The sequence below is a fragment of the Microchirus variegatus genome, assembly GCF_963457635.1.
Source record: "Microchirus variegatus genome assembly, chromosome: 2".
Lineage (NCBI taxonomy): Eukaryota > Metazoa > Chordata > Actinopteri > Pleuronectiformes > Soleidae > Microchirus > Microchirus variegatus.
In genome coordinates this window covers 6,271,554-6,292,210 of record NC_139803.1, presented here as the reverse complement: position 1 = coordinate 6,292,210, position 20,657 = coordinate 6,271,554, and positions in this window count along the sequence as shown.

Genomic DNA, 20,657 nt, shown 5'->3' with positions numbered 1-20,657 from the left:
TTTTTTGACTAATTTTGGACGACATACTATACTATGACTTTTTTGACTAATTTTGGACGACATACTATACTATGACTTTTTTAAGTGATTTTGGACGACATACTATACTATGACTTTTTCAGGTGATTTTGGACGATATACTATACTATGACTTTTTTAAGTGATTTTGGACGACATACTATACTATGACTTTTTTAGGTGATTTTTGACAACATTATATACTATGACTTTTATAGGTGATTTGACGACATACTAATACTATGACTTTTTTGACTAATTCTGGACGACATACTATACTATGACTTTTTTGACTAATTTTGGACGACATACTATAATATGACTTTTTTGACTAATTCTGGACGACATACTATACTATGACTTTTTTGACTAATTTTGGACGACATACTATAATATGACTTTTTTGACTAATTTTGGACGACATACTATACTATGACTTTTTTGACTAATTTTGGACGACATACTATACTATGACTTTTTTAAGTGATTTTGGACGACATACTATAATATGACTTTTTTGACTAATTTTGGACGACATACTATACTATGACTTTTTTGACTAATTTTGGACGACATACTAATACTATGACTTTTTAGGTGATTTTGGACGACATACTATACTATGACTTTTTTAGGTGATTTTGGACGACATACAATACTATGACTTTTTTAAGTGATTTTGGACGACATACTATACTATGACTTTTTTAGGTGATTTTGGACGACATACTATACTATGACTTTTTTAGGTGATTTTGGACGACAAACTATACTATGACTTTTTTAGGTGATTTTTGACAACATTATATACTATGACTTTTATAGGTGATTTGACGACATACTAATACTATGACTTTTTTGACTAATTTTGGACGACATACTATAATATGACTTTTTTGACTAATTTTGGACGACATACTATAATATGACTTTTTTTTAAGTGATTTTGGACGATATACTATACTCTGACTTTTTTAGGTGATTTTGGACGATATACTATACTATGACTTTTTTTAACTGATTTTGGACGACATACTATACTATGACTTTTTTAGGTGATTTCGGACGACATACTATAATATGACTATTTTGACTAATTTTGGACGACATACTATAATATGACTTTTTTAGGTGATTTTGGACGATATACTATACTATGACTTTTTTAAGTGATTTTGGACGACATACTATACTATGACTTTTTTAGGTGATTTTTGACATTATATACTATGACTTTTATAGGTGATTTGACGACATACTAATACTATGACTTTTTTGGCTAATTCTGGACGACATACTATACTATGACTTTTTTGGCTAATTCTGGACGACATACTATACTATGACTTTTTTGACTAATTTTGGACGACATACTATACTATGACTTTTTTGACTAATTTTGGACATCATACTATACTATGACTTTTTTGACGACATACTATAATATGACTTTTTGGGGTGATTTTGGATGACATACTATACTACGACTTTTTTGAGTGATTTTGGAAGACATACTATACTATGACTCTTTGGGGTGATTTTGGACGACATACTATACTATGACTTTTTAGGTGATTTTTGACGACATAATATAGTTTGACTTTTTGGTCAAATTTTGGACGACATGCTATACTGACATGCTATACCATGACATTTTTGGACAGAGTTTGTTGCTGTTGACACAATACGAGGACACTTTACACGAGATATATACTATAATAATGACACATTTTACTCTAAGTCATGAAAACAGTGAATTGTGACAGTTACATTGACAACACACACTGGTGCATGGTTGAGCGGTGACGTCACATTAGCCGCAGCAGCTGCAGCGGGTGTAATGTGAACACCTGTGATCGGATCGCTCAGTGCGGATGTGAACAGCGCGTGTGAACGGAGCGTCTGCAGAGAATCTAACATCATGTGTGGATCGTTTCTGCAGCAGTTACCGCGTGTTTGTCCCCGCTGTCCTCGCGTTGCTCCCGTTTCTGTCTCCGTGTGGAGGAAGACGCTCCGGTGGTAAACACAGAGTGGAACGTTCCAAATATATAGACACAGAGGGGGAGGCGGAGCGGAATGTACCAAGTCACGGAAACTTTGGATGAGGTTCATGCCCTCATTGGACAAATTAAAAAAAGCTGGAATTATTGTCAGTTTGTGTAAAAACGGTAAAAAAAAAAAAAAAAAGTCAAATATAAAATCCAGCCTGGTTTAATAGAATTTCAAAATAAAAGTCTCTGTTCACAATAAAAAATATATAAAAACATTTTAAAGGTTTTTACTCACATTTCTTGACTCATTTGCTCCATTTGAACACTTTAAGATGAAACAGCTGCAGTTAAAGGGACAGTTCAGGTGTTTTGAAGCACGACTGTATGAGGGTTTTTGTTTTTCACCGTCATTATCGTCAACATTCATGTGAATAAGTGTAAGAACGGTGAAGAGTGACACACAACGCAGGCTCTCACAGCTTTTATTATGTCAGTCAGACTCTCTCTCTCTCTCACACACACACTCACACTCACACACACACATGAAGATCTGAGGCCACACGTTTGATTTACACCCACTTGGGTCAAAGAGAATGCATTAAGGGCCTTTTTTTGCAGGAGAGACGTTGTAAAGTGGTCGGACGGACGCTGACACATGGCCCTTCATAACAATCAGCACAAGAGTTACACGCACCGGCCGTGACCTCTGACCTCCTCCATGATCTACACTCTGCAGCTGCTCTGCACCTCACAGCAGCTCCTGCATCCTGTCTGAAGCAGGAGTTTTCATCAGGTTTGTCCCTTACTGTAACTATAATAATAATAATAATAATAATAATAATAATAATTGTCGTCTTCCAGCCTGTTACACTCTACACATGCATCGCTCCGTGACACTAATCCGCTGAGCTTTGAAGAAACAGAGCACAGGGTCACTCCCATTTTAATGTTATCTAAAGGACTTTGGGGATTTGATGTCTGTCATAACAGCTCTTTATCTGCGTCTGAGCTGATTACACAGCCAAAGGATCTCGTTTAACACACGTTCAGGCTGTGGAAATAACAGCAAGAGAAGCACAAAGACGTACTTTTTAAAGTTGTGATTAATGAGCCGCTTGCACACGACGTTTGTGGTGAAGTTAATGTGATATTATCACAATAAAGTTTATAAAGCCTCTCCTTTTCTCTGTATATTCTGTCATTAGCAAACAGAGACACTACATCACTGAGATGGAAGACAACAATATTGCCACATATTGAAAAATAAATAAAATGAACCATAAAACATACATCAATTGTTTCTTATATATATTGTATTATATATTATAAAACATATATTTTTTACAATGCATATGTATGATCAAATGTATATAATATATGTATTTATTATATATGTATATATATAATATAACATTGTTAAAATGATAAATAAACACATTTAAGAAAAGTCCGGCTTCCATGGTTTGATATGGGAAGTTATCGCCCTAAAAATATGCTAAATTGAGCTCACACTTATGGACACGGACACACACACACACACACACACACACACACACACACACACACACACACACACACAAACTGACGTTCTGTCTCTCTCTCGCTCTGCAGGCCTCTCTCAGTGTTTACATCACTTTTTATAACTCTGTGTGAACAGACACAGACCTATGACACACACACGCGCACACACACACGTACACACACACGTGTCTGGACAGCATCAGGCCTCACTTCAAAGTGCACGATCCCCCTTTTTTTTTTTCTTTTTTTTTTTTTTTACAAGCCATATTAGTCTCACATCAAAGCCACGCTCACAATCGCCGCCGCGGCGTTTGACACCCAAATATCTACGCAGAAATATTACGGCGCCGCCTTTGACCTTTGACCTCTTTATTACGAGCGCCTGCAGGCGACGTCACCGACTGCAGGAGCGTTGAGGCGAGACGTGAGAAGTCATTTTCAAGAAAACAACGTGTGCAAATGTCCTTTAATATAATCCAGAATAAACTTAAAGCACTTAAAGCCAGCGTTAATCTCAGGCTTACATAAACTCACAGGTCAGAGTTTGTATCAGCACACGTTTGATTCCTTCATTAATTTAAAGTTTCGTCGTCGTTTTTTTCCTGGAAACAATGAGGTAAATTCAAGAATTCAAGGCGTTCTTTTTTCTTTTTCGTCTGTAATCTGGTGATGAAAAGCACTTCAAAGCGTCACGCCACCGTCCCACTCAGCCATTATCGCCTTAGCGTGTTTCACGCCTGGATTCCCGTGCACTGTGGCGTCACCACGACGACGACGACGACGATGCTGAGAATCCCCCCCTCTCCATACATCAAGCTTCTCTCTGACTCGTCGTGATAGAAACCAAATAAATACTGAGGGTTATTTCTCAGAAAAGTGTTGACAAAGAGCGGCGATCTGTCTTTTTGACAACAGGCGAGTCCTTTGATAAACACGGGCCGAACCCTTACTGTACTGAGCTTTGTTTTTCAGCTCCAGGAGAGTGTGCACAAGGAAGCTCCTGGTGTCTTTAAGTGGCTTTAAGAGCTGCTGCTGCTACTGTTTTTTACCTTTAACTCACTCTTTAATCCTCACAACCACTTTGAAAACTTCGGGTTTTTTTTTTTAAACTTTGACCGCCGTGTCAAAACAGAGAAGACGGCATTTTTTCCCCCCTCTCCCTGTCGCACTTCACTCGCCACTCCTCGCCCTGCCAAACACACCGGTTAAGGCCGTCTATTCATCCTCGCTGCTCCGCTGTTTGTTTTAGAGCCGACGTTGTTGTTTCAGCGGCGCTGAGTCGCACAGGGAAACTCCCTTTCACCTCCCGAGTTGACTTTGTGCAACCGTACGTACCAAAAAAACCCGTCTCCATTCAGACGACCCGCAATTCATCACTTCCTCCGTGTCACACTTTAAAGATGTCTTCGGAGGTGCACGCCTCTGTCATTTCATAACGCGCCGAAACTTTCCCACGCAACATCACACATGAACTTAAGGGTCGAGGGCTGAGACTAAAACTACAGTGTGCAGAATTATTCTGAGATACTTAATCCATGTGTTTAGAGGAAAATATCACTCCTTTAACTTATTCATAACAGCTGGAAATGCACTAGTTTTATCTTATTAACATATGCAGTACTTTACCAGGTGTACGTGGAAGGCCGGGGTTCCTCCTGAGCACCGTGCCTGATCCTCAGTGTTCCAATCCTCAGATAAATGGCATCCACTGTGGCGACCCCTAGAGAGGGAGAAGAGGAAAGATTTAATGATTTAATCTGTCATCTGTGGGGGTCATGTGTTGGTCCATCACATAAACAAACCCAGTTAGCTTTAGCAATCTGCTAATTTAGCTGAGTTTAACTTTAACATACAAGAAACAAAGGTGTGTCACCTGGTCATCACATCACAAACAAATCAGGCTTTCCCAAGGGTTCCAAAGGGTTCTTCTACACGGGCTGAAGTTTCTAGCTGGAACCATTTACTTCTGATAAACCATTTTCCCGAAGAAAGGTTTTTTCAAGTGTTCTTGATAACACTAATGGCTCCAGTAAGAACCATTTTGATCCAGAGAACCCTTTAAAAGCCCTTTCCTGAATAAAGGGTTTTAAAAGGGTTCTGGGTGGAACCCTCCAAAGGGAGTCAAACAAGGTTCTCCTGTGAGGACAAGCCGAAGAACCTTATATGGTTCTACAAAGCACTTTTATTTCTAAGAGTGTATGTATTCAGGCTCCAAGAACCTTCTCGAAGCACTGTGTTCCTCCTCCAGTGAAAAACTGCACACAACATAATCTCAGTCCAGATTCTTCACCAGGATGACGGTCCCTAAGTGTCTCCATCTTCAAGAAGCGAGAACACCGTCTTTCTAAAGTCTCGATTAACTAACTTTCCTTCCTGGACTTGTAGTAGTTTGGAGTCTGACTTAAAGTGAGTTAAATTAAAGATGAATTCATTAAAACTAGCTCTCAACTAAAGCACAAACACAGCATATTGTTGTGGTGCAGCTAAACCAAGGAGGAGCAACCTCTACTCTCCTGAAACACAAAGTTATTTGTTGTCAAAATCGGTCTATGGAGATGTTTTACTGCAGGAATTTATTTTTTAAAAACGTGAATTTAAAATTGCTACATGTGCAAAAGCTCCGCAATTTTCACATCATCATCATCATCATCATCATCCTTTTCTTTTTACATTTTTTGTGTTGTAAGCAGAATGATTCACTGCAAGGCGTTTTCACAGCAGAGTAAACTGGCAGAAACGTCCCATTCATCACACAGGTATGTGTGTGTGTGTGTGTGTGTGTGTGTGTGTGTGTGTGTGTGTGTGTGTGTGTGTGTGTGTGCGTGCGTGTGTGTGTGTGTGTGTGTGTGTGCGTGTGTGTGTGTGTGCGTGTGTGTGTGTTGTCTTTGTACACAGGACGAGGGACGCAAAGAAGAAAAGAGTGAGTGAGTGTGTTTGAGCTGCTCCCTCCAAGCCTTCATACCATCTGTGGGTCGTCCTGTCTCGCACACACACGCACACACACGCACGCACGCACACACACACACACACACACACACACACACACACACACACACACAGGCCTGAGGGGGGGGGGGGGGGGGGGTGATAGTTGAATCCTGCAGAAACCATTGCGGGATTAACACAAAGTCCTCTAATGGAGCCTGAGGTGAAGAGTCTTTGCACACGGCAACAAAATGTAAAGATCAGGACTTAAGCCTCAGGTGCTTCAGTGAGATTGTGTTAGTCTGGCTCCTGGTCTTCACTGTCTTTGTGTTTCCTCATCATCATCAGGAGGAAATGAGGCGTTAGGCCACAATTTAGTCATTATTTCATTCAGTGCAACATGGGTTTCTCATCCTAATCCAGGTTTAATTCTGCATGTATCCCTTTCTGCAGCTGCAGGTTTCTAACTGATTTATTTTCTAATGAGTTTCCCTCACAGTCAGCAACCATTTTATACAGATTAGATCATCTAAGAACAGAAGCTTTAAGTGTAACTTTATGGGTACTGCAACACACAAGTTAGATTAGCAACATGTCAGACAGGTTCCTAATCCTAATCCAGGTTGAATTGTACAGCTGCAGGTTTCCAACTTCTTTTTTGGTTTATTCTCTAATGAGACTTCAAACTCTGAGTCTTTGTCTCCCACACAGTCAGGAATCATTTTAAACAGATTAGATAATCTCAGGACAGAAGTTTTAGGTGCGTACTTTCCATTTATTGCATGACGTCGAATAAGAAACAAAGAATAAACACATAACTGAGATTAGCAAGATGTGCAGATAACATCTGCTTAATTTTAAGTTATATGGCTGATGTAAATACCCTTTTTTAATCCAGAGATTAACTGTTTAATAATTAATAATAATATGCTGTTTCTGCTAAATTCTAATGAACAAATTTATCAAACGTCATAAATGTAAAAGTCACTGGTCTCTGAGCAGCGTTTCCCAAACACCACATGACTGCAGGGTTAGGGTAAAACGCTGTTTGAACAGGACTCATAATCTCATATCTCACAGGACAAAGAGGTGAAGTGAGATAGTGAGACACGTCGAGCAAATCCTCACTCACTCATTCACTCATTCACTCATTCACTCAAACGACGTCCAAGTCAAACGGGGCATTAACAAGGATCTAATTAACTAATTGCCATTAGTGATGGTTGTTATCAGTGAGGGGCTTTAGGGGGCGGGCCTATCACCCTGTGCCAAGTGTGTGTGTGTGTGTGTGTGTGTGTGTGTGTGTGTGTGTGTGTGTGTGTGTGTGTGTGTGAGGGTCCTCGCTCGCCCTGAGGAGAGGCTCTTGGGTAATCCCGCGTGTTGACCAGAGGGCTTCGTGGTCCATTACAGGTCACGGCTCTAGACGGAGGGTAAACAAATTCCTAACTAACGAGGGATGAGGAGGGAGGTGGTGGTCAGCCTTCAAACCCTCCTCCTCCTCCTCCGTCTTAATTTTAAATTACAAGGCAACATTTAAAATGTTTTAATCCACAGATAAACTGCTTAATTGTGTGATAATCTGAGTCCATTTTAAACTCATATAATCATTATTATTGCATTTAAGATCTTTTTGTGTCCATGTTAGGTTAATTTTCTCCATTAATCATAATCTGTTTTTGTCACACTGTCACATGTGATTTAAAAAAAACAAGCAGATTATACAGATACAGATTTAATCCGAGTCATTTTCTCTCCTCGTGTCACTCTCCTCGGTCGTAAACTGAGGCGTCAGCTGTTGATTAGCTTTAAACCTTTTTTTTTAGTACCGATAATACGTTTAATCCTGCCTCACACACCCACACACACACACACACACACTTCCTCTGTGCTCTGGTTTACACAAGCAGCCGCTGACATGCAGATCAGATTAGGACCACATTCACACACACTCATGTTATATTTTCACCAGGTTAAACTCTGGTTTGAGTCACTTTTCAATGCTGACACCTGCTGATGACACAATAATCTCAGTGAACCCTGTGACCTTCAACTCCCAGTTTAGTCACACACTGTATAATTTAAACCAAGGGATTAACATACAGTAAAAATCACTTTTCACACTTTTTTTTCTCATCCTCGACTGATAAATCTGCAGATTAAATTACAGTATATCTCTATATACTGTTAACAATAATAATAATAATCCAAAGTAACTGTGAGAATACGTCGTATAGCACCTCCATCGGGTCAAAATTAAAGTTTAATCTGTTGGATTATGACTCAGCATTTGTAAAAACCATAGGCATCATCTCAACTGAAATATTTGACTGCCCTTTTTTTTATCTTGCTGAAAAACAACCTCGATGAGACTCTTTAAAAGAAGCTGTCATCACTCTTTTTGTCCACTGACAGCCACCATAGTCGTCAGTGACAGCCTCCTCTGACCTCACCATCACCGCTCTCACTAATCTGTGACACACGACCAAAGTATGACCACCATGTTCACTCTCTGACCTCTGCACTAAAGGTCACCAAGGTCGTGGTTTATTTAAATTTAATTTTTATTTATTTTATTGTACTGATTACTTTGGGGCAAATACATGAAAAAGTTGTATTTATTTTGTTTATTTATTCATAAGCTGATGATTAAGTTTTGTTGTGTAATAATAACATTTCTTTCATCTAATCCAATCTAATCTAATGATTTGAAAACTGACTTTTTATTTGAGTACAACCTTGGATTAAATAGATTTTCTTAAACGCATATTAAAATAGTGGATTAACAATTTATAATGGTGTTTTATTGAGGAAACACAGTGGCTTTTTCTGTGTTAAATGAACATAAATGAAAGAAAACATATTTAAAATAATATTTGTTTGCGTCTTTGGTCTAAAATGTCCAAAAAAAGGTGTAAACAATAGACTGTTATTGTGTTAAATGCAGTCATATCTGAGTCTCTTCACTATAACTATAATATGTGAGGGTATTTTAAGTGTGTTGTCGTCACAGAGTTGCAGAGAGAGTTCATCCTCACACACACGCACACACACACACACACACACACACACACACACACACACACACACATAGAGAGAGAGAGTGTGTGAGATTGTTGGTTTAGGAAATGCAGGCTTTGTCGTTTTGTTCGTGACACGAAAACACACACAAACTTCATCGCCGCGCAAACAAGCAGAGCACGAGAGGCAGCGCAGCATGTGAGCGCTGTGACGACAGGAAGCATCAGCATCTCACATCACACACACACAGTGTCGTAATGTAACAGTACACATACCTTTAACTTTGTTACTGAAGTAAAAAATGCACATATCTGTACGTTACTTTGTTATTTATATACTTTTACTCCTCTATTTTCCTACATACTAAAATGTAATTGATTAATTGATGGATTAATTGATTAAAGGCCCCATATGTAAAAATGTGGCCAAAAACGGTTACTACATTGAAAATACTGAGGTCTTTTCGGTTTCGTTTTCTGACACCCGTGGTTGCTCGGCAGCTGAGACTCTACTGACTGCAATGATTGGTAGATGGCGGTAGGTGGCGCCACATGACGCCAAAACATGATTTCAAAACATAAACATGATTTGCAGTCTGCAAAATATATTTTTTAATGCAAATATTTTGTCGGTACTGTTGTTGTTGGTGAGTTCAGTTTGTTATATGAACATTATTCCTGAGTCTCTGTGACATATTAGGAGGATTTTATGGACAGTTGCTTTAGATTTATTACATAATGCACCTTTAATTTCACTGGGTTACAAAAAAATGTCTTTTCAACAGAATTAGGACCATGTTGCACTGCTGAATCCAAGAATCACATCCATTTCTCTCTCAATCAGGTCAGGTTTTTATGCTAATTTGATTACTGGCTTAATTGATGACATTTTTGTGACTTTATCAGTTGATTTTCGTTAATATTTCTCATCCAAAAAAAGGTTTTAGGAGAAAAAAAAAGTTCACGATGGTGTATTCAGTGCAGATGTAGCAGAATATGTCGGATTATTTCTGCAAGAACTTCTCGTCCAAGCCATTTCATTCACTTGTAATATGAAAAAAAAAACAATTAGTCATAAGTTGGCACATGCAAAACCTTCAGAATATGTTTATGCAAGAAATATAAAGAATTTTGCATCATATGCACGTTAAAAAACAAATATTTATTCAGCCTTGTTCAGAAAGTTGAGCAAAACCACTGTGATTTTTGGATTCAGCACATGAAAATGATCCTAAATCAGTGAAATAAAACGTTGTTATTAAAGGGCTGCTTGTCTTCATAAGTGGGTCATTAAATGGATGAGTAACCAGCGTCTGTGACTCTATCACAGCAGCGATGGTCACCACAGGTGTCTGTGTCGTACACACCGTTCTGTCTCTGATAAGATCACAGCTCACAGGTAAACATTCACCAGGAGTCAACAACACCTGAGGAACGCTGGGCAAACAGGAAAACACACAGGAAATGTTTGGGATCAAGAACATTCATGTAAAAGTGTTCAGCAGCAGCAGCAGCAGAAGCAGCAGCAGCAGCAGCAGCAGCTCATGCAGCTCTGTGTCAAACACAGATTCCAGATCAGTGTGGCACAGAATAATCCCCTGCTACTCGGCTGCCATGTGTTCATAATTATAAATTAACACACAGACAGATTCACAACATTCTTTCCTCCAAATCTCATAAACGCCGTCATCATGGAGGTTGGAAATGGTTTGTAGGAAGTCACCTTAACAAGGTAACTCTAGCACAGAGTGGACGTGGAGCTGCAGCTGCGCTCGCTCATCTGTTCGCTCGCATTCGGAGGATTTAAGGGGCGACCGTGTTCACTTTGACCGAGCGTTCATTACAAACAGTGCAGTTTGTCTGCGAGCGTGATTACAGCAGTGATCTCTGAGTTCAGACTCTTCTCTTCCTGTCACTCTGGGGACGATTAAACCTCATTATTTCAATTTTTCCTTTTCTTTTTGAGAGCGAGAAAGAGAGAAATCTGGAGATGTATATAATGTTTGGCTGATTTAAAACACAACAATTAAAACAATATTAAACAAAAGAGCACATAGATAGATAATATAGATAAATGTTCATTGTTGATCCCAAACATTTCCTATGGAGTCTCTTAAAGTTGTTTAAATAGCATAACAATCTAATATTTTGATCTTTCTGGGGGAAAACAAACTATTTTTACTCATGTATATATTAATTTAGTCTGAAAATGAATGTTATTTAGCTTACAACAATTAAATGAGTTATTTTTATTTAAATTAATGTGGCGCGGTATCTAACTTATGAATTTATAAAGCAATGTAGCCCATAATTAAGTTCCTTATCAACATCGTTTTGCTCAAATCTTGTGTTAAAAGACAAAAGTGGGTTCTTGAGATATTAAAATATAACAATAATAGTTTATTTAGTTTATCTAAAGACAAAAAAGTGACATTTTCTCACACATTTTCCTCATTGCTTTGTTTAAAGATGGGATAAAGTGAACTGTAAAAGCGTCTGACACTATGATGGACAGCACAGACGACAAAGTCACGTCTCAAACGGTGATTTAATTTGTTGTTATTTTAATGTTTTAGGTGAAAAACTCATGTTGGAATGCAGCAGTGAGACGTTATCTCCTGATCGGGGTCAGCTTTTATTCTGTGAGTTATGACCGAGCTGCTATCAGGTATCTGCTCAATGACACACACACACACACACACACACACACACACACACACACACACACACACACACACACACACACACACACACACACACACACACACACACACACACACACACACACACAGATATAATCTGGCTAAGCTTCATTCACTTCTTTATCAGCCGTGTCCCCTCTCAGCTGGAGTGTTTGTTTCGAATACAGCACTTGACCCAGACCTGTGTGTGTGTGTGTGTGTGTGTGTGTGTGTGTGTGTGTGTGTGTGTGTGTGTGTGTGTGTGTGTGTGTGTGTGTGTGTGTGTGTGTGTGTGTGTGTGTGTGTGTGTGTGTGTGTGTGTGTCCACTTCCTCCTCAGATTTATGAGCTCTCTTAGTGGATATTATAAGACACACAGACCTGATTCTGTTGCAGCAGCAGCTGTGAGACGATCTGTCAGGATTTCTTCCTCCTCCTCGTCCTCCACCTCCTCCTCTTCCTCCTCTTTCTCTTCAGCAGCAGTGACAGCTGTTCCGTCCTCTTCTCTTCTCTCCTGTGTCCTCACAGATGATCTGAAACACCTTCAGCAGCTGATTCCCTTCACCTGTTGGAGGTCACATCATCATCAGCTGCTCTTTATTAACTATTAACACATAATTAAGTGCTTTTAAACGTGTTGTTTTCCATCCATAATGATTTAAACTTTATTTAAAAGCACTTTAAAGACACAGACTCTCATTGTGATCATAACATATTTAAATAAAACTCACCTTGACCTTCAGCCAAACTGCTTTGTTTCTCTCCTTCAGACATGAAGACGAAGACAAACGACAGCAGAGTCATCTCTGTTATTCTATATCTGCCTCCGTCTCATCCCTCACTGTCACCAGAAGAGAGAAAAACACACGACGATGAAGACGATCAGAGATCAGAGTCCACGACGACGTTCACCTGTGGCCTCCTGACCACCTGTCTCTGCTCGTCATCATCATCATCATCCCCTGTGCTCTGCTGCTTATGTTTCAGTCGTTTAAAAGACAAACAGTGGATCAGCTGTGACAAAGACATTAGATAAAGATATCAGTTTACACTCTGCTCATTCATCTATGAAGAATAACATCACTGACTCTTCAGAGCGACTGTATGAGCTGCAAATCTACAACTTATCCTTTAAAATAATCCTGTTTCCAGCCCAGAACGTCTTTATTTGGATGATGATGTGATGATTTAAATACTTTGTCTTTGTACTGATATTGTAACGAGAGAGGACACGTTGTCTCATCGTTTCTTCATCTTTTAACTCATTTGAATACATTTTAAAATGCACTATTTAACAAATCCTTTATTTACGCAGGGTTCCATCTGCATTTACTCTGCGTCTGCAGTGAAACTCACACTGAGACGAGTGTTGTCTTTATTTTGATTCACACACAGAGCTTGTAACTGCACAGATTTTACTCTATTATACTCTATTTAGTTTGGAAGAAGACGTATGGTGAGCCAAAACCTGAAGATATTCAAGAAAAATGCAGTTAAATGTCACTTTTGAGAAGCTCAAACAGGCCAAATCTACATATAATACTTCAATAAATATTAGATTGAACACCCTTAGTTGATAATTTAATCATATTAATATCTGTCAATGTTTGTGTATCTGAGTGTTTGCTGCTTACAGGAGGCAGGAGGACGACAATGATGATGATGATGATGATGATGAAGATGACGATGGCCGCCTCCTCTCTGGTTTCAGATTGATTCAGCCGCATGTTTCTGAGGATTACTGCCAGCAGCCGCTCAGTCTAGACTGATCTCCTGTTTCACTGGACACTGAACACAATGAACTGAGGACCAAGACAAGACAAGTGTGTGTCTGTGTGTGTGTCATGTGTGTGTCTGTGCGTGAGTGCAGCCATGTGGACGCTATATAAAGTGCATGTGTGCAATACAGTATCTGTAAGTAAATGAATCATTCATGACTGAAAAGGCCAATAAATTCAAATTATCTGCGACTTTAGCAGCTCTTTACATTACTGTGCAGTTAAATACGGAAAAACTATGGTGATTAATGTCATAATTGAGATAATATTATAGTTAAACCTGGTAATAATGATGTAATACAGACATACAACAGTAATATAATGTTATTTCTACATTAATATCACAATAATATAATGACAGTTACTATAGGCTGGTGTTACCTGGTGATAGAAATAAAATTATAGGACCACAATGTTATTATTATTATTATGTCTCTATTATGGAATTATTAATCTACTAGTACCATCTTCTTATTAAGTATACTTTAGTTATTAGTTTTTTGTTTTTTTTTAAATCAATTTACATAGTATATAAAACAAAATAATAAAATAATATACATGCAATATACATACAATTAAATGAAATTAATTTCATTTAATAAGAACAAATATATGAGCCACGGCTTGAGTGAGGCAGGGTTTGAATTCCATTAACTCCAGACACACACACACACACACACATGCTCTACTCTGTCAGTATTTGTTAAGTCCTGTAAGCTCCTAATTGTGTGTCATTGTTCTGCTGGACTTTGAAATCAGAGGGGGAACTGGATGACAACCTCTGTGTGTGTGTGTGTGTGTGTGTGTGTGTGTGTGTGTGTGTGTGTGTCCTACCTTCTTCCTGAAAAGGCTTAAAGCGTCAAGAATCCTGACAGCCTCAGTGTGTGTGTGGCCCGAGCAACCGCCGAGAGAAGATGATGCTGCGGAGACACACACACATGTACACACACACACACACACACATGTTAACATATCCAACGTGTGTGTGTGTGTGTGTGATATTTCCTCAGCTACAGTCGCTCACGTCATTATTTATGGATTTATTTACATTATTTATATTAAACTTGTTTTTAAACCTATATTTGATGGAATAAGAGCTTCTAGAAACTGTGTTGTGGAGGCTCGCACATGTTTATGTATGAACACGCACACACACACACACACACACACACACACACACACACACACACACACACACACATACTCACACACTCACAGATGAAAAGCAGCATTCAAACAAACAGAAAGAAGAACCTGAGTCACGACACCCTGAGGTCCACCATCAGCCTGGCGTCACCTGTCTCCGTCTAAAGGTGTCAGAGTACTAAAGGTGAAGAAGAGGAAGAGGAAGAAGAAGAAGAAGAAGGCTGGGATTCTGTAGCCAGAGGCTGACACCACACCTCCGTCTGCCCCTGATGAAAAGAACGCCCTGAATCTGAATTCAGCATTTATTTCACGCCCCTGTTTCTGTTTCTTCTTCTTCCTCTGTCTCATTGACTTTCTTTTTGGTTGTCATCTCCATCTCCATCTCCTGTACTTGCTCTGGCCCCTCCCCTCCACGCTTTGATACCCTTCATTTAGCGTGTCAGCGGCGATGACACACACACACACACACACACACACACACACACCCTCGTCTACATTGTTAGAATCAAGCAGCAACAAGCACGACTCTTTTGTCTCGCACTGAACATTTTGTGCCCAATAAAGACGTTTGAATGGAGCTGAATCTGTGGTGCCCCCCCCCCCCCCCCCCGGTCCTGTCAAAGGTGAAGGCCCTTTCATCTGTGAGTGCCTCTGGTTCAGAATCCTCCTCTCGCCGTGACCCACGATCCTCAGTGAGCTGCTGAGAATCACCTTGAGCTTAATGATTTGTAGATGGACAGAGAGAATAAGGTGGGGGGGGGTGGGGGGGGGAACCCAGGGCTGGACCCTCCAGGGCCGGAGTTTATCTCTGGACCTGACCCTTTGATCTAACCCCCCAGATTAACCCCTGCTGACAAAGAGATACGACCTCTCTCTGTGTGTGTGTGTGTATAAGAAATGACAAAGCTCTTGTGTACATATATCCAGTGTGAATATGTGTGCGTCTGGAGAGTGTGTTTGAGTGTGTGACCTCCGTATGACCTCCCAAGAGACCCTGGAAAGACCAATAAAAGCAATTTAGAAGAGTGCACTGGTTTGTCAGCTGAGCCTGAGAAACTCAGCGTCATTTAACGCCACTTTTATTCAGAATAGACGCGTTTGTGTTTGACTTTACTGAAGACTTCTGCTTTATTATTCCACCACATTGAAAATTTCTCTGCAAACAGCGGCCACCCAGTGAGACGATGACTGACGGAGCAAAGAAAGAAAGCTCCGCCCCCGACACAGGAAGTCGTCAGCGATGACAAACCCACGTTTTATGATTTTCCCGCTCATCGTTTACTGATTTTTACAACCTTTAAAGATGTAACGAGTAACTCGCGTCGTACGCCTGTAAGTGTGTGAGAATTAGTGACACCTAGTGGTGGGATTGCAGATATCGCTCATCGACTCGGCCCCTGTCTTTCTCCAGAGACGAACAGAAGTTCATAAAAGTCAGTTGTTTATTGTCTTAAAAGTACTTAAAAGTGCAGAACACTATCGGTCAAATTCAAAACACCATCACTAACGCCGGGTGATTTTCACCCGAGATAATAAATACAGCCAATAAAAAAGTACTAGTTATCAAAATATATATCAAAACATGAGAGATTTGCTCATGTTCTTTTATTTTAAACTGTGTCATGTCTAACAAAATGAAAGAAAAGCATCATGAGGGGCCCATTATAATAATGCTCAAATAAGGAATTTGGGAACAAAAAATTTCAAAAAATTATATAAAATAATGAAGATGAAAACTTGGTTTTCATGAAAATCACATGAATGTATTTGCAATGGTGTTCTAGGGTTAATCTAAGGCAGGGGTGTCAAACTCATTTTCACTGAGGGCCACATCAGCATAATGGTTACCCTCAAAGGGCCAGACGTAACTGTCAGACAGAATAAATGTAACTAAATGTAACCAAATATTATGTAAAATAAAGGTAACTACTCCGTAACATATTGCTAAATAACTTTCTGTATTTATGACTTATTCAATTTCCCTCGTCGCATGATGCATATACACTGATACACTGCGATCTAGTGGCGGTGCCGTCATTTTGCGGGTAACGCAATCGCCATGCATTGTGGGAAATGTAGTTTATGGTCAATGCACGACTTAAAGCAGCATCGACCTATTTTAACACAGATTTTTAAGACCAATTCATCACTCGCGGGCCATATAAAATGACATGGCGGGCCACATCTGGCCCCCGGGCCTTGAGTTTGACACATGTGATCCAAGGCAATGAAACCAAAGGATATTGTTTTATTTGGTACTCTGTTGTATTTAAAATGGTTTAATAAGCTATTTCCCGTCTCAGATCAGCAGTCTGAACACTCGTCCCTGTCTTGTTGTTCTCCTCACATCCCTAAGACTGAAGCTCCACACGCTGTGTGACAACGGCTCAGAGATCACAGCTGAAACATCTCCATCCTCACAGTGACTGACAGCTGCACTGAGACTTTTATCACCGCCACACAAACAAAAGCCAGGTTTTAAACCATATTCACAGTTATACTCTTCTTCCAGTGGATGGATGGATGGATGGATGGACGGGGGGATTGTGGAAGAGGAGAGCACAGGAAGGGAGCGTAAATCTCCCCAGATGAAAAAGCTAAATCAGTATGCCCCGCTGCCGCAGCCGAAGCCTCGGCGGGGATTGAGTTTAATTTATTCTCCTAAGCCCGGGAATCGGCCATCAAAAGGAACCAAAGTCTCAGGTTTCCTTCGCACTAAACGGCCAAACAGTGATGTTTGTGGCCGACTGCTGGGATCTGGTTTAACCCTTTAGAGCGTCTCAGGCGGGAAGAACTCATTTATTCTGCTGCCACCTCTGCACGACGAGATGCTGCAGGCTCAGGGAAGACATGTGGACACCAGTGGGGACACGAGCGGGGACACGAGAGGGGACAGTGGCAGTGTTTGGCAGATGTTTACCGGCTGTGAATCAGGGGATTAAGGCTCACAGGAGGCTACTGCAGAGGCTCCTTCTGTTAGTCCTGCAGCAGGAATTCTCCCTGGATTATTCTGGATTAGCAAACAGTGAGAAACAATCGATATTAAAGGTGCCATATGTAAGAATGTGGCCAAAAAACGGTTACTACATTCAAATTCAAAATACCGAGGTCTTTTCGGTTTCGTTTTCTAACGTAACTGGCAACCCGTGGTTGCTCAGCAGCTGAGACTCTACTGACTGCAATGATTGGTAGACGGCGGTAGGTGGCGCCACATGATGCCAAAACATGATTTCAAAACATAAACATGATTTGCAGTCTGCAAAATATATTTTTTTTAATGCAAATATTTTGTCTGTACTGTTGTTGTTGGTGAGTTCAGTTTGTTATATGAACATTATTCCTGAGTCTCTGTGACATATTAGGAGGATTTTATGATTTATTACATAATGCACCTTTAAACTCCAATATATGTTCATCCTAAAGACTCAAATTTCACATAAAGATAGTAAAACACCATCATACGTGGTTTGATATTTGACATTTGTTTGGTTTGAGCGTCAGCAGAATTCCGTTGGTGCTTTAAATCACATTTTCAGTCATTTAAAAAAGGAAAAACGCTCCTGAAAAACAACAAAAATCGTTTTAAAAACGCACCAAGAACCAGTGTGAGATGCAACCGCTCGCTCGCTTTAAGAATCCTGTTGGGAAACATGTGTTTCCAGGGCCTTAAAGAGGCTGGCACTGACGCTTATGAAATATAATCGAAGTCGACAGTGTTTTTTTTTATGTAGCTGAAATCAGCCAAAATCAACGTTGTGTCTGTGGAGATAGGTTTGGAAAACTCTGAGGACAAATGAAATGTGCCAAGACCTGATTACATTCATGTTTATTCCACTATTGTCTGTTTGTAATCTTATAAAACACATTTTAATCATAATTTCCTGAAGGTTTAGTTTAGTTTCACGATGTTGGACACAAGGAAATCGAAAAGATGAATTTTTAAGCTATAGTCGTGTTTGTCACAGAGGTTTGACACAACAAAGCCTATAAAACAGCCGTCTTATTCTAGTTAAGTCAGATCTACGAGCCCTAAAGTAACCAAATTTGTTCTTTCTCATGTGTAAATCCAACATTAAACTCAGCTCTGACGTCTCAAAAACAACCAAAGGTCACTGTTTGAGCACAAAACACCACGTTTCAGGAGGTTTTTACTGAATCTGATGCACAGGTTTTTGCAGAACGTGAAATATTGGGACTTCTAAGGGTCACCGTGCACGTTAAAATGTAGCATATTCACATCTTTGATGACACATTTTTGATTTATTTTAAACTCAGTTGCATGCACAGGCTTTAGATATTATATATATATCAGATTTAATGAGATTAGATTGACTGAAAAGTGCATTTGTGCAGTGAAATGAACTCAGTCCTAAAGAACTTAAGACTTCTCTGGGGGGCAGATCAGCGATGACCAGTTCTTTACCCCTGCGCTGCTCTCCTTGATCTTCCCTCGGTGTTTGCTTTATTTTATTCCTCTGTTTTTCCTCGCCCTCTTCTCCCTCCCGCCCGTAATTTTTTCGTGCAAAGAAGGAAAAATGTTCATCTGCGCGGGGCTCTAGGGTTCCTCTGGGAAACACGGCCCTCAGATTGGCCCTTGCACCGTACAGATGCTTTGAATTTACAAGGGAGCTTTTCTGCACAGAGGGGATGGTGGGGACGGGTGATGGGATGGAGGAAGGTGAACGGCAGCGGTGGTGGGAGAGGAGGAAGAGGAGGAGGGGGTGAAACCTGCCTGTATTTCCTGAGGATTAGGCGTCAGATGGGCGCCCTCAGAGGAGGTCTCAGGTCCCGGCCTCCCTGGATGGCTGGGAAACTGACCCCCCTCTGACTCCACAGTCCTCTGCCAGCATGGAGCCCCAGGCAGACGACGAGGCCCGGGCTGCTGCTGCTGCTGCTGCTGCTGCTGCTCCAGCCTGACGTTATTTTAACCTCCACAACTCTTCTCAGGCCTGGCCTGGTCCTCAGGAGAGGGCGTGAAGTCTTAATGGCCAGAATGTGTGATGATTTTTGGGGTTCACGACTTATTACACGTCCTGGAACTTTGGTTTCACAGTAGCATGTGGACTGTTTTTATTCAAATTATTAAAGATTGTCACTAAATTAGACTACAAACAGCCGGCTCATAATAACAAAATAAGGAAAATATTAGGAATCAGTCAAATCAATTTACTTTAAATGTTTCAAGTTTCAAGTTTTTTATTTGCCATTTATGCTTAAACAAACAGTCCAGGCACATTGGAAATATTTTGCGGGTTCTACGAGTCAGTTTTTTTTTTTTCTTCTTTTCTTTTCTTTTTTCCAAAAAGGAACACATTTTTATATATAAATAAATATATAGCTCAGATCTATACATAGTATAAAATATGTTTTGTTTTTTAAAAATGTAAAAGGAGATGTAAAAAATGTAAAAGCAAATAAAAATATACAAATATGCAGCATCTATATATATATATATATATATATATACATATACACACACATACACACATACACCTACATACATATGTATATACATATACACATACATACACATATACATACATATATATATATATATATATATATATACATACATACATAC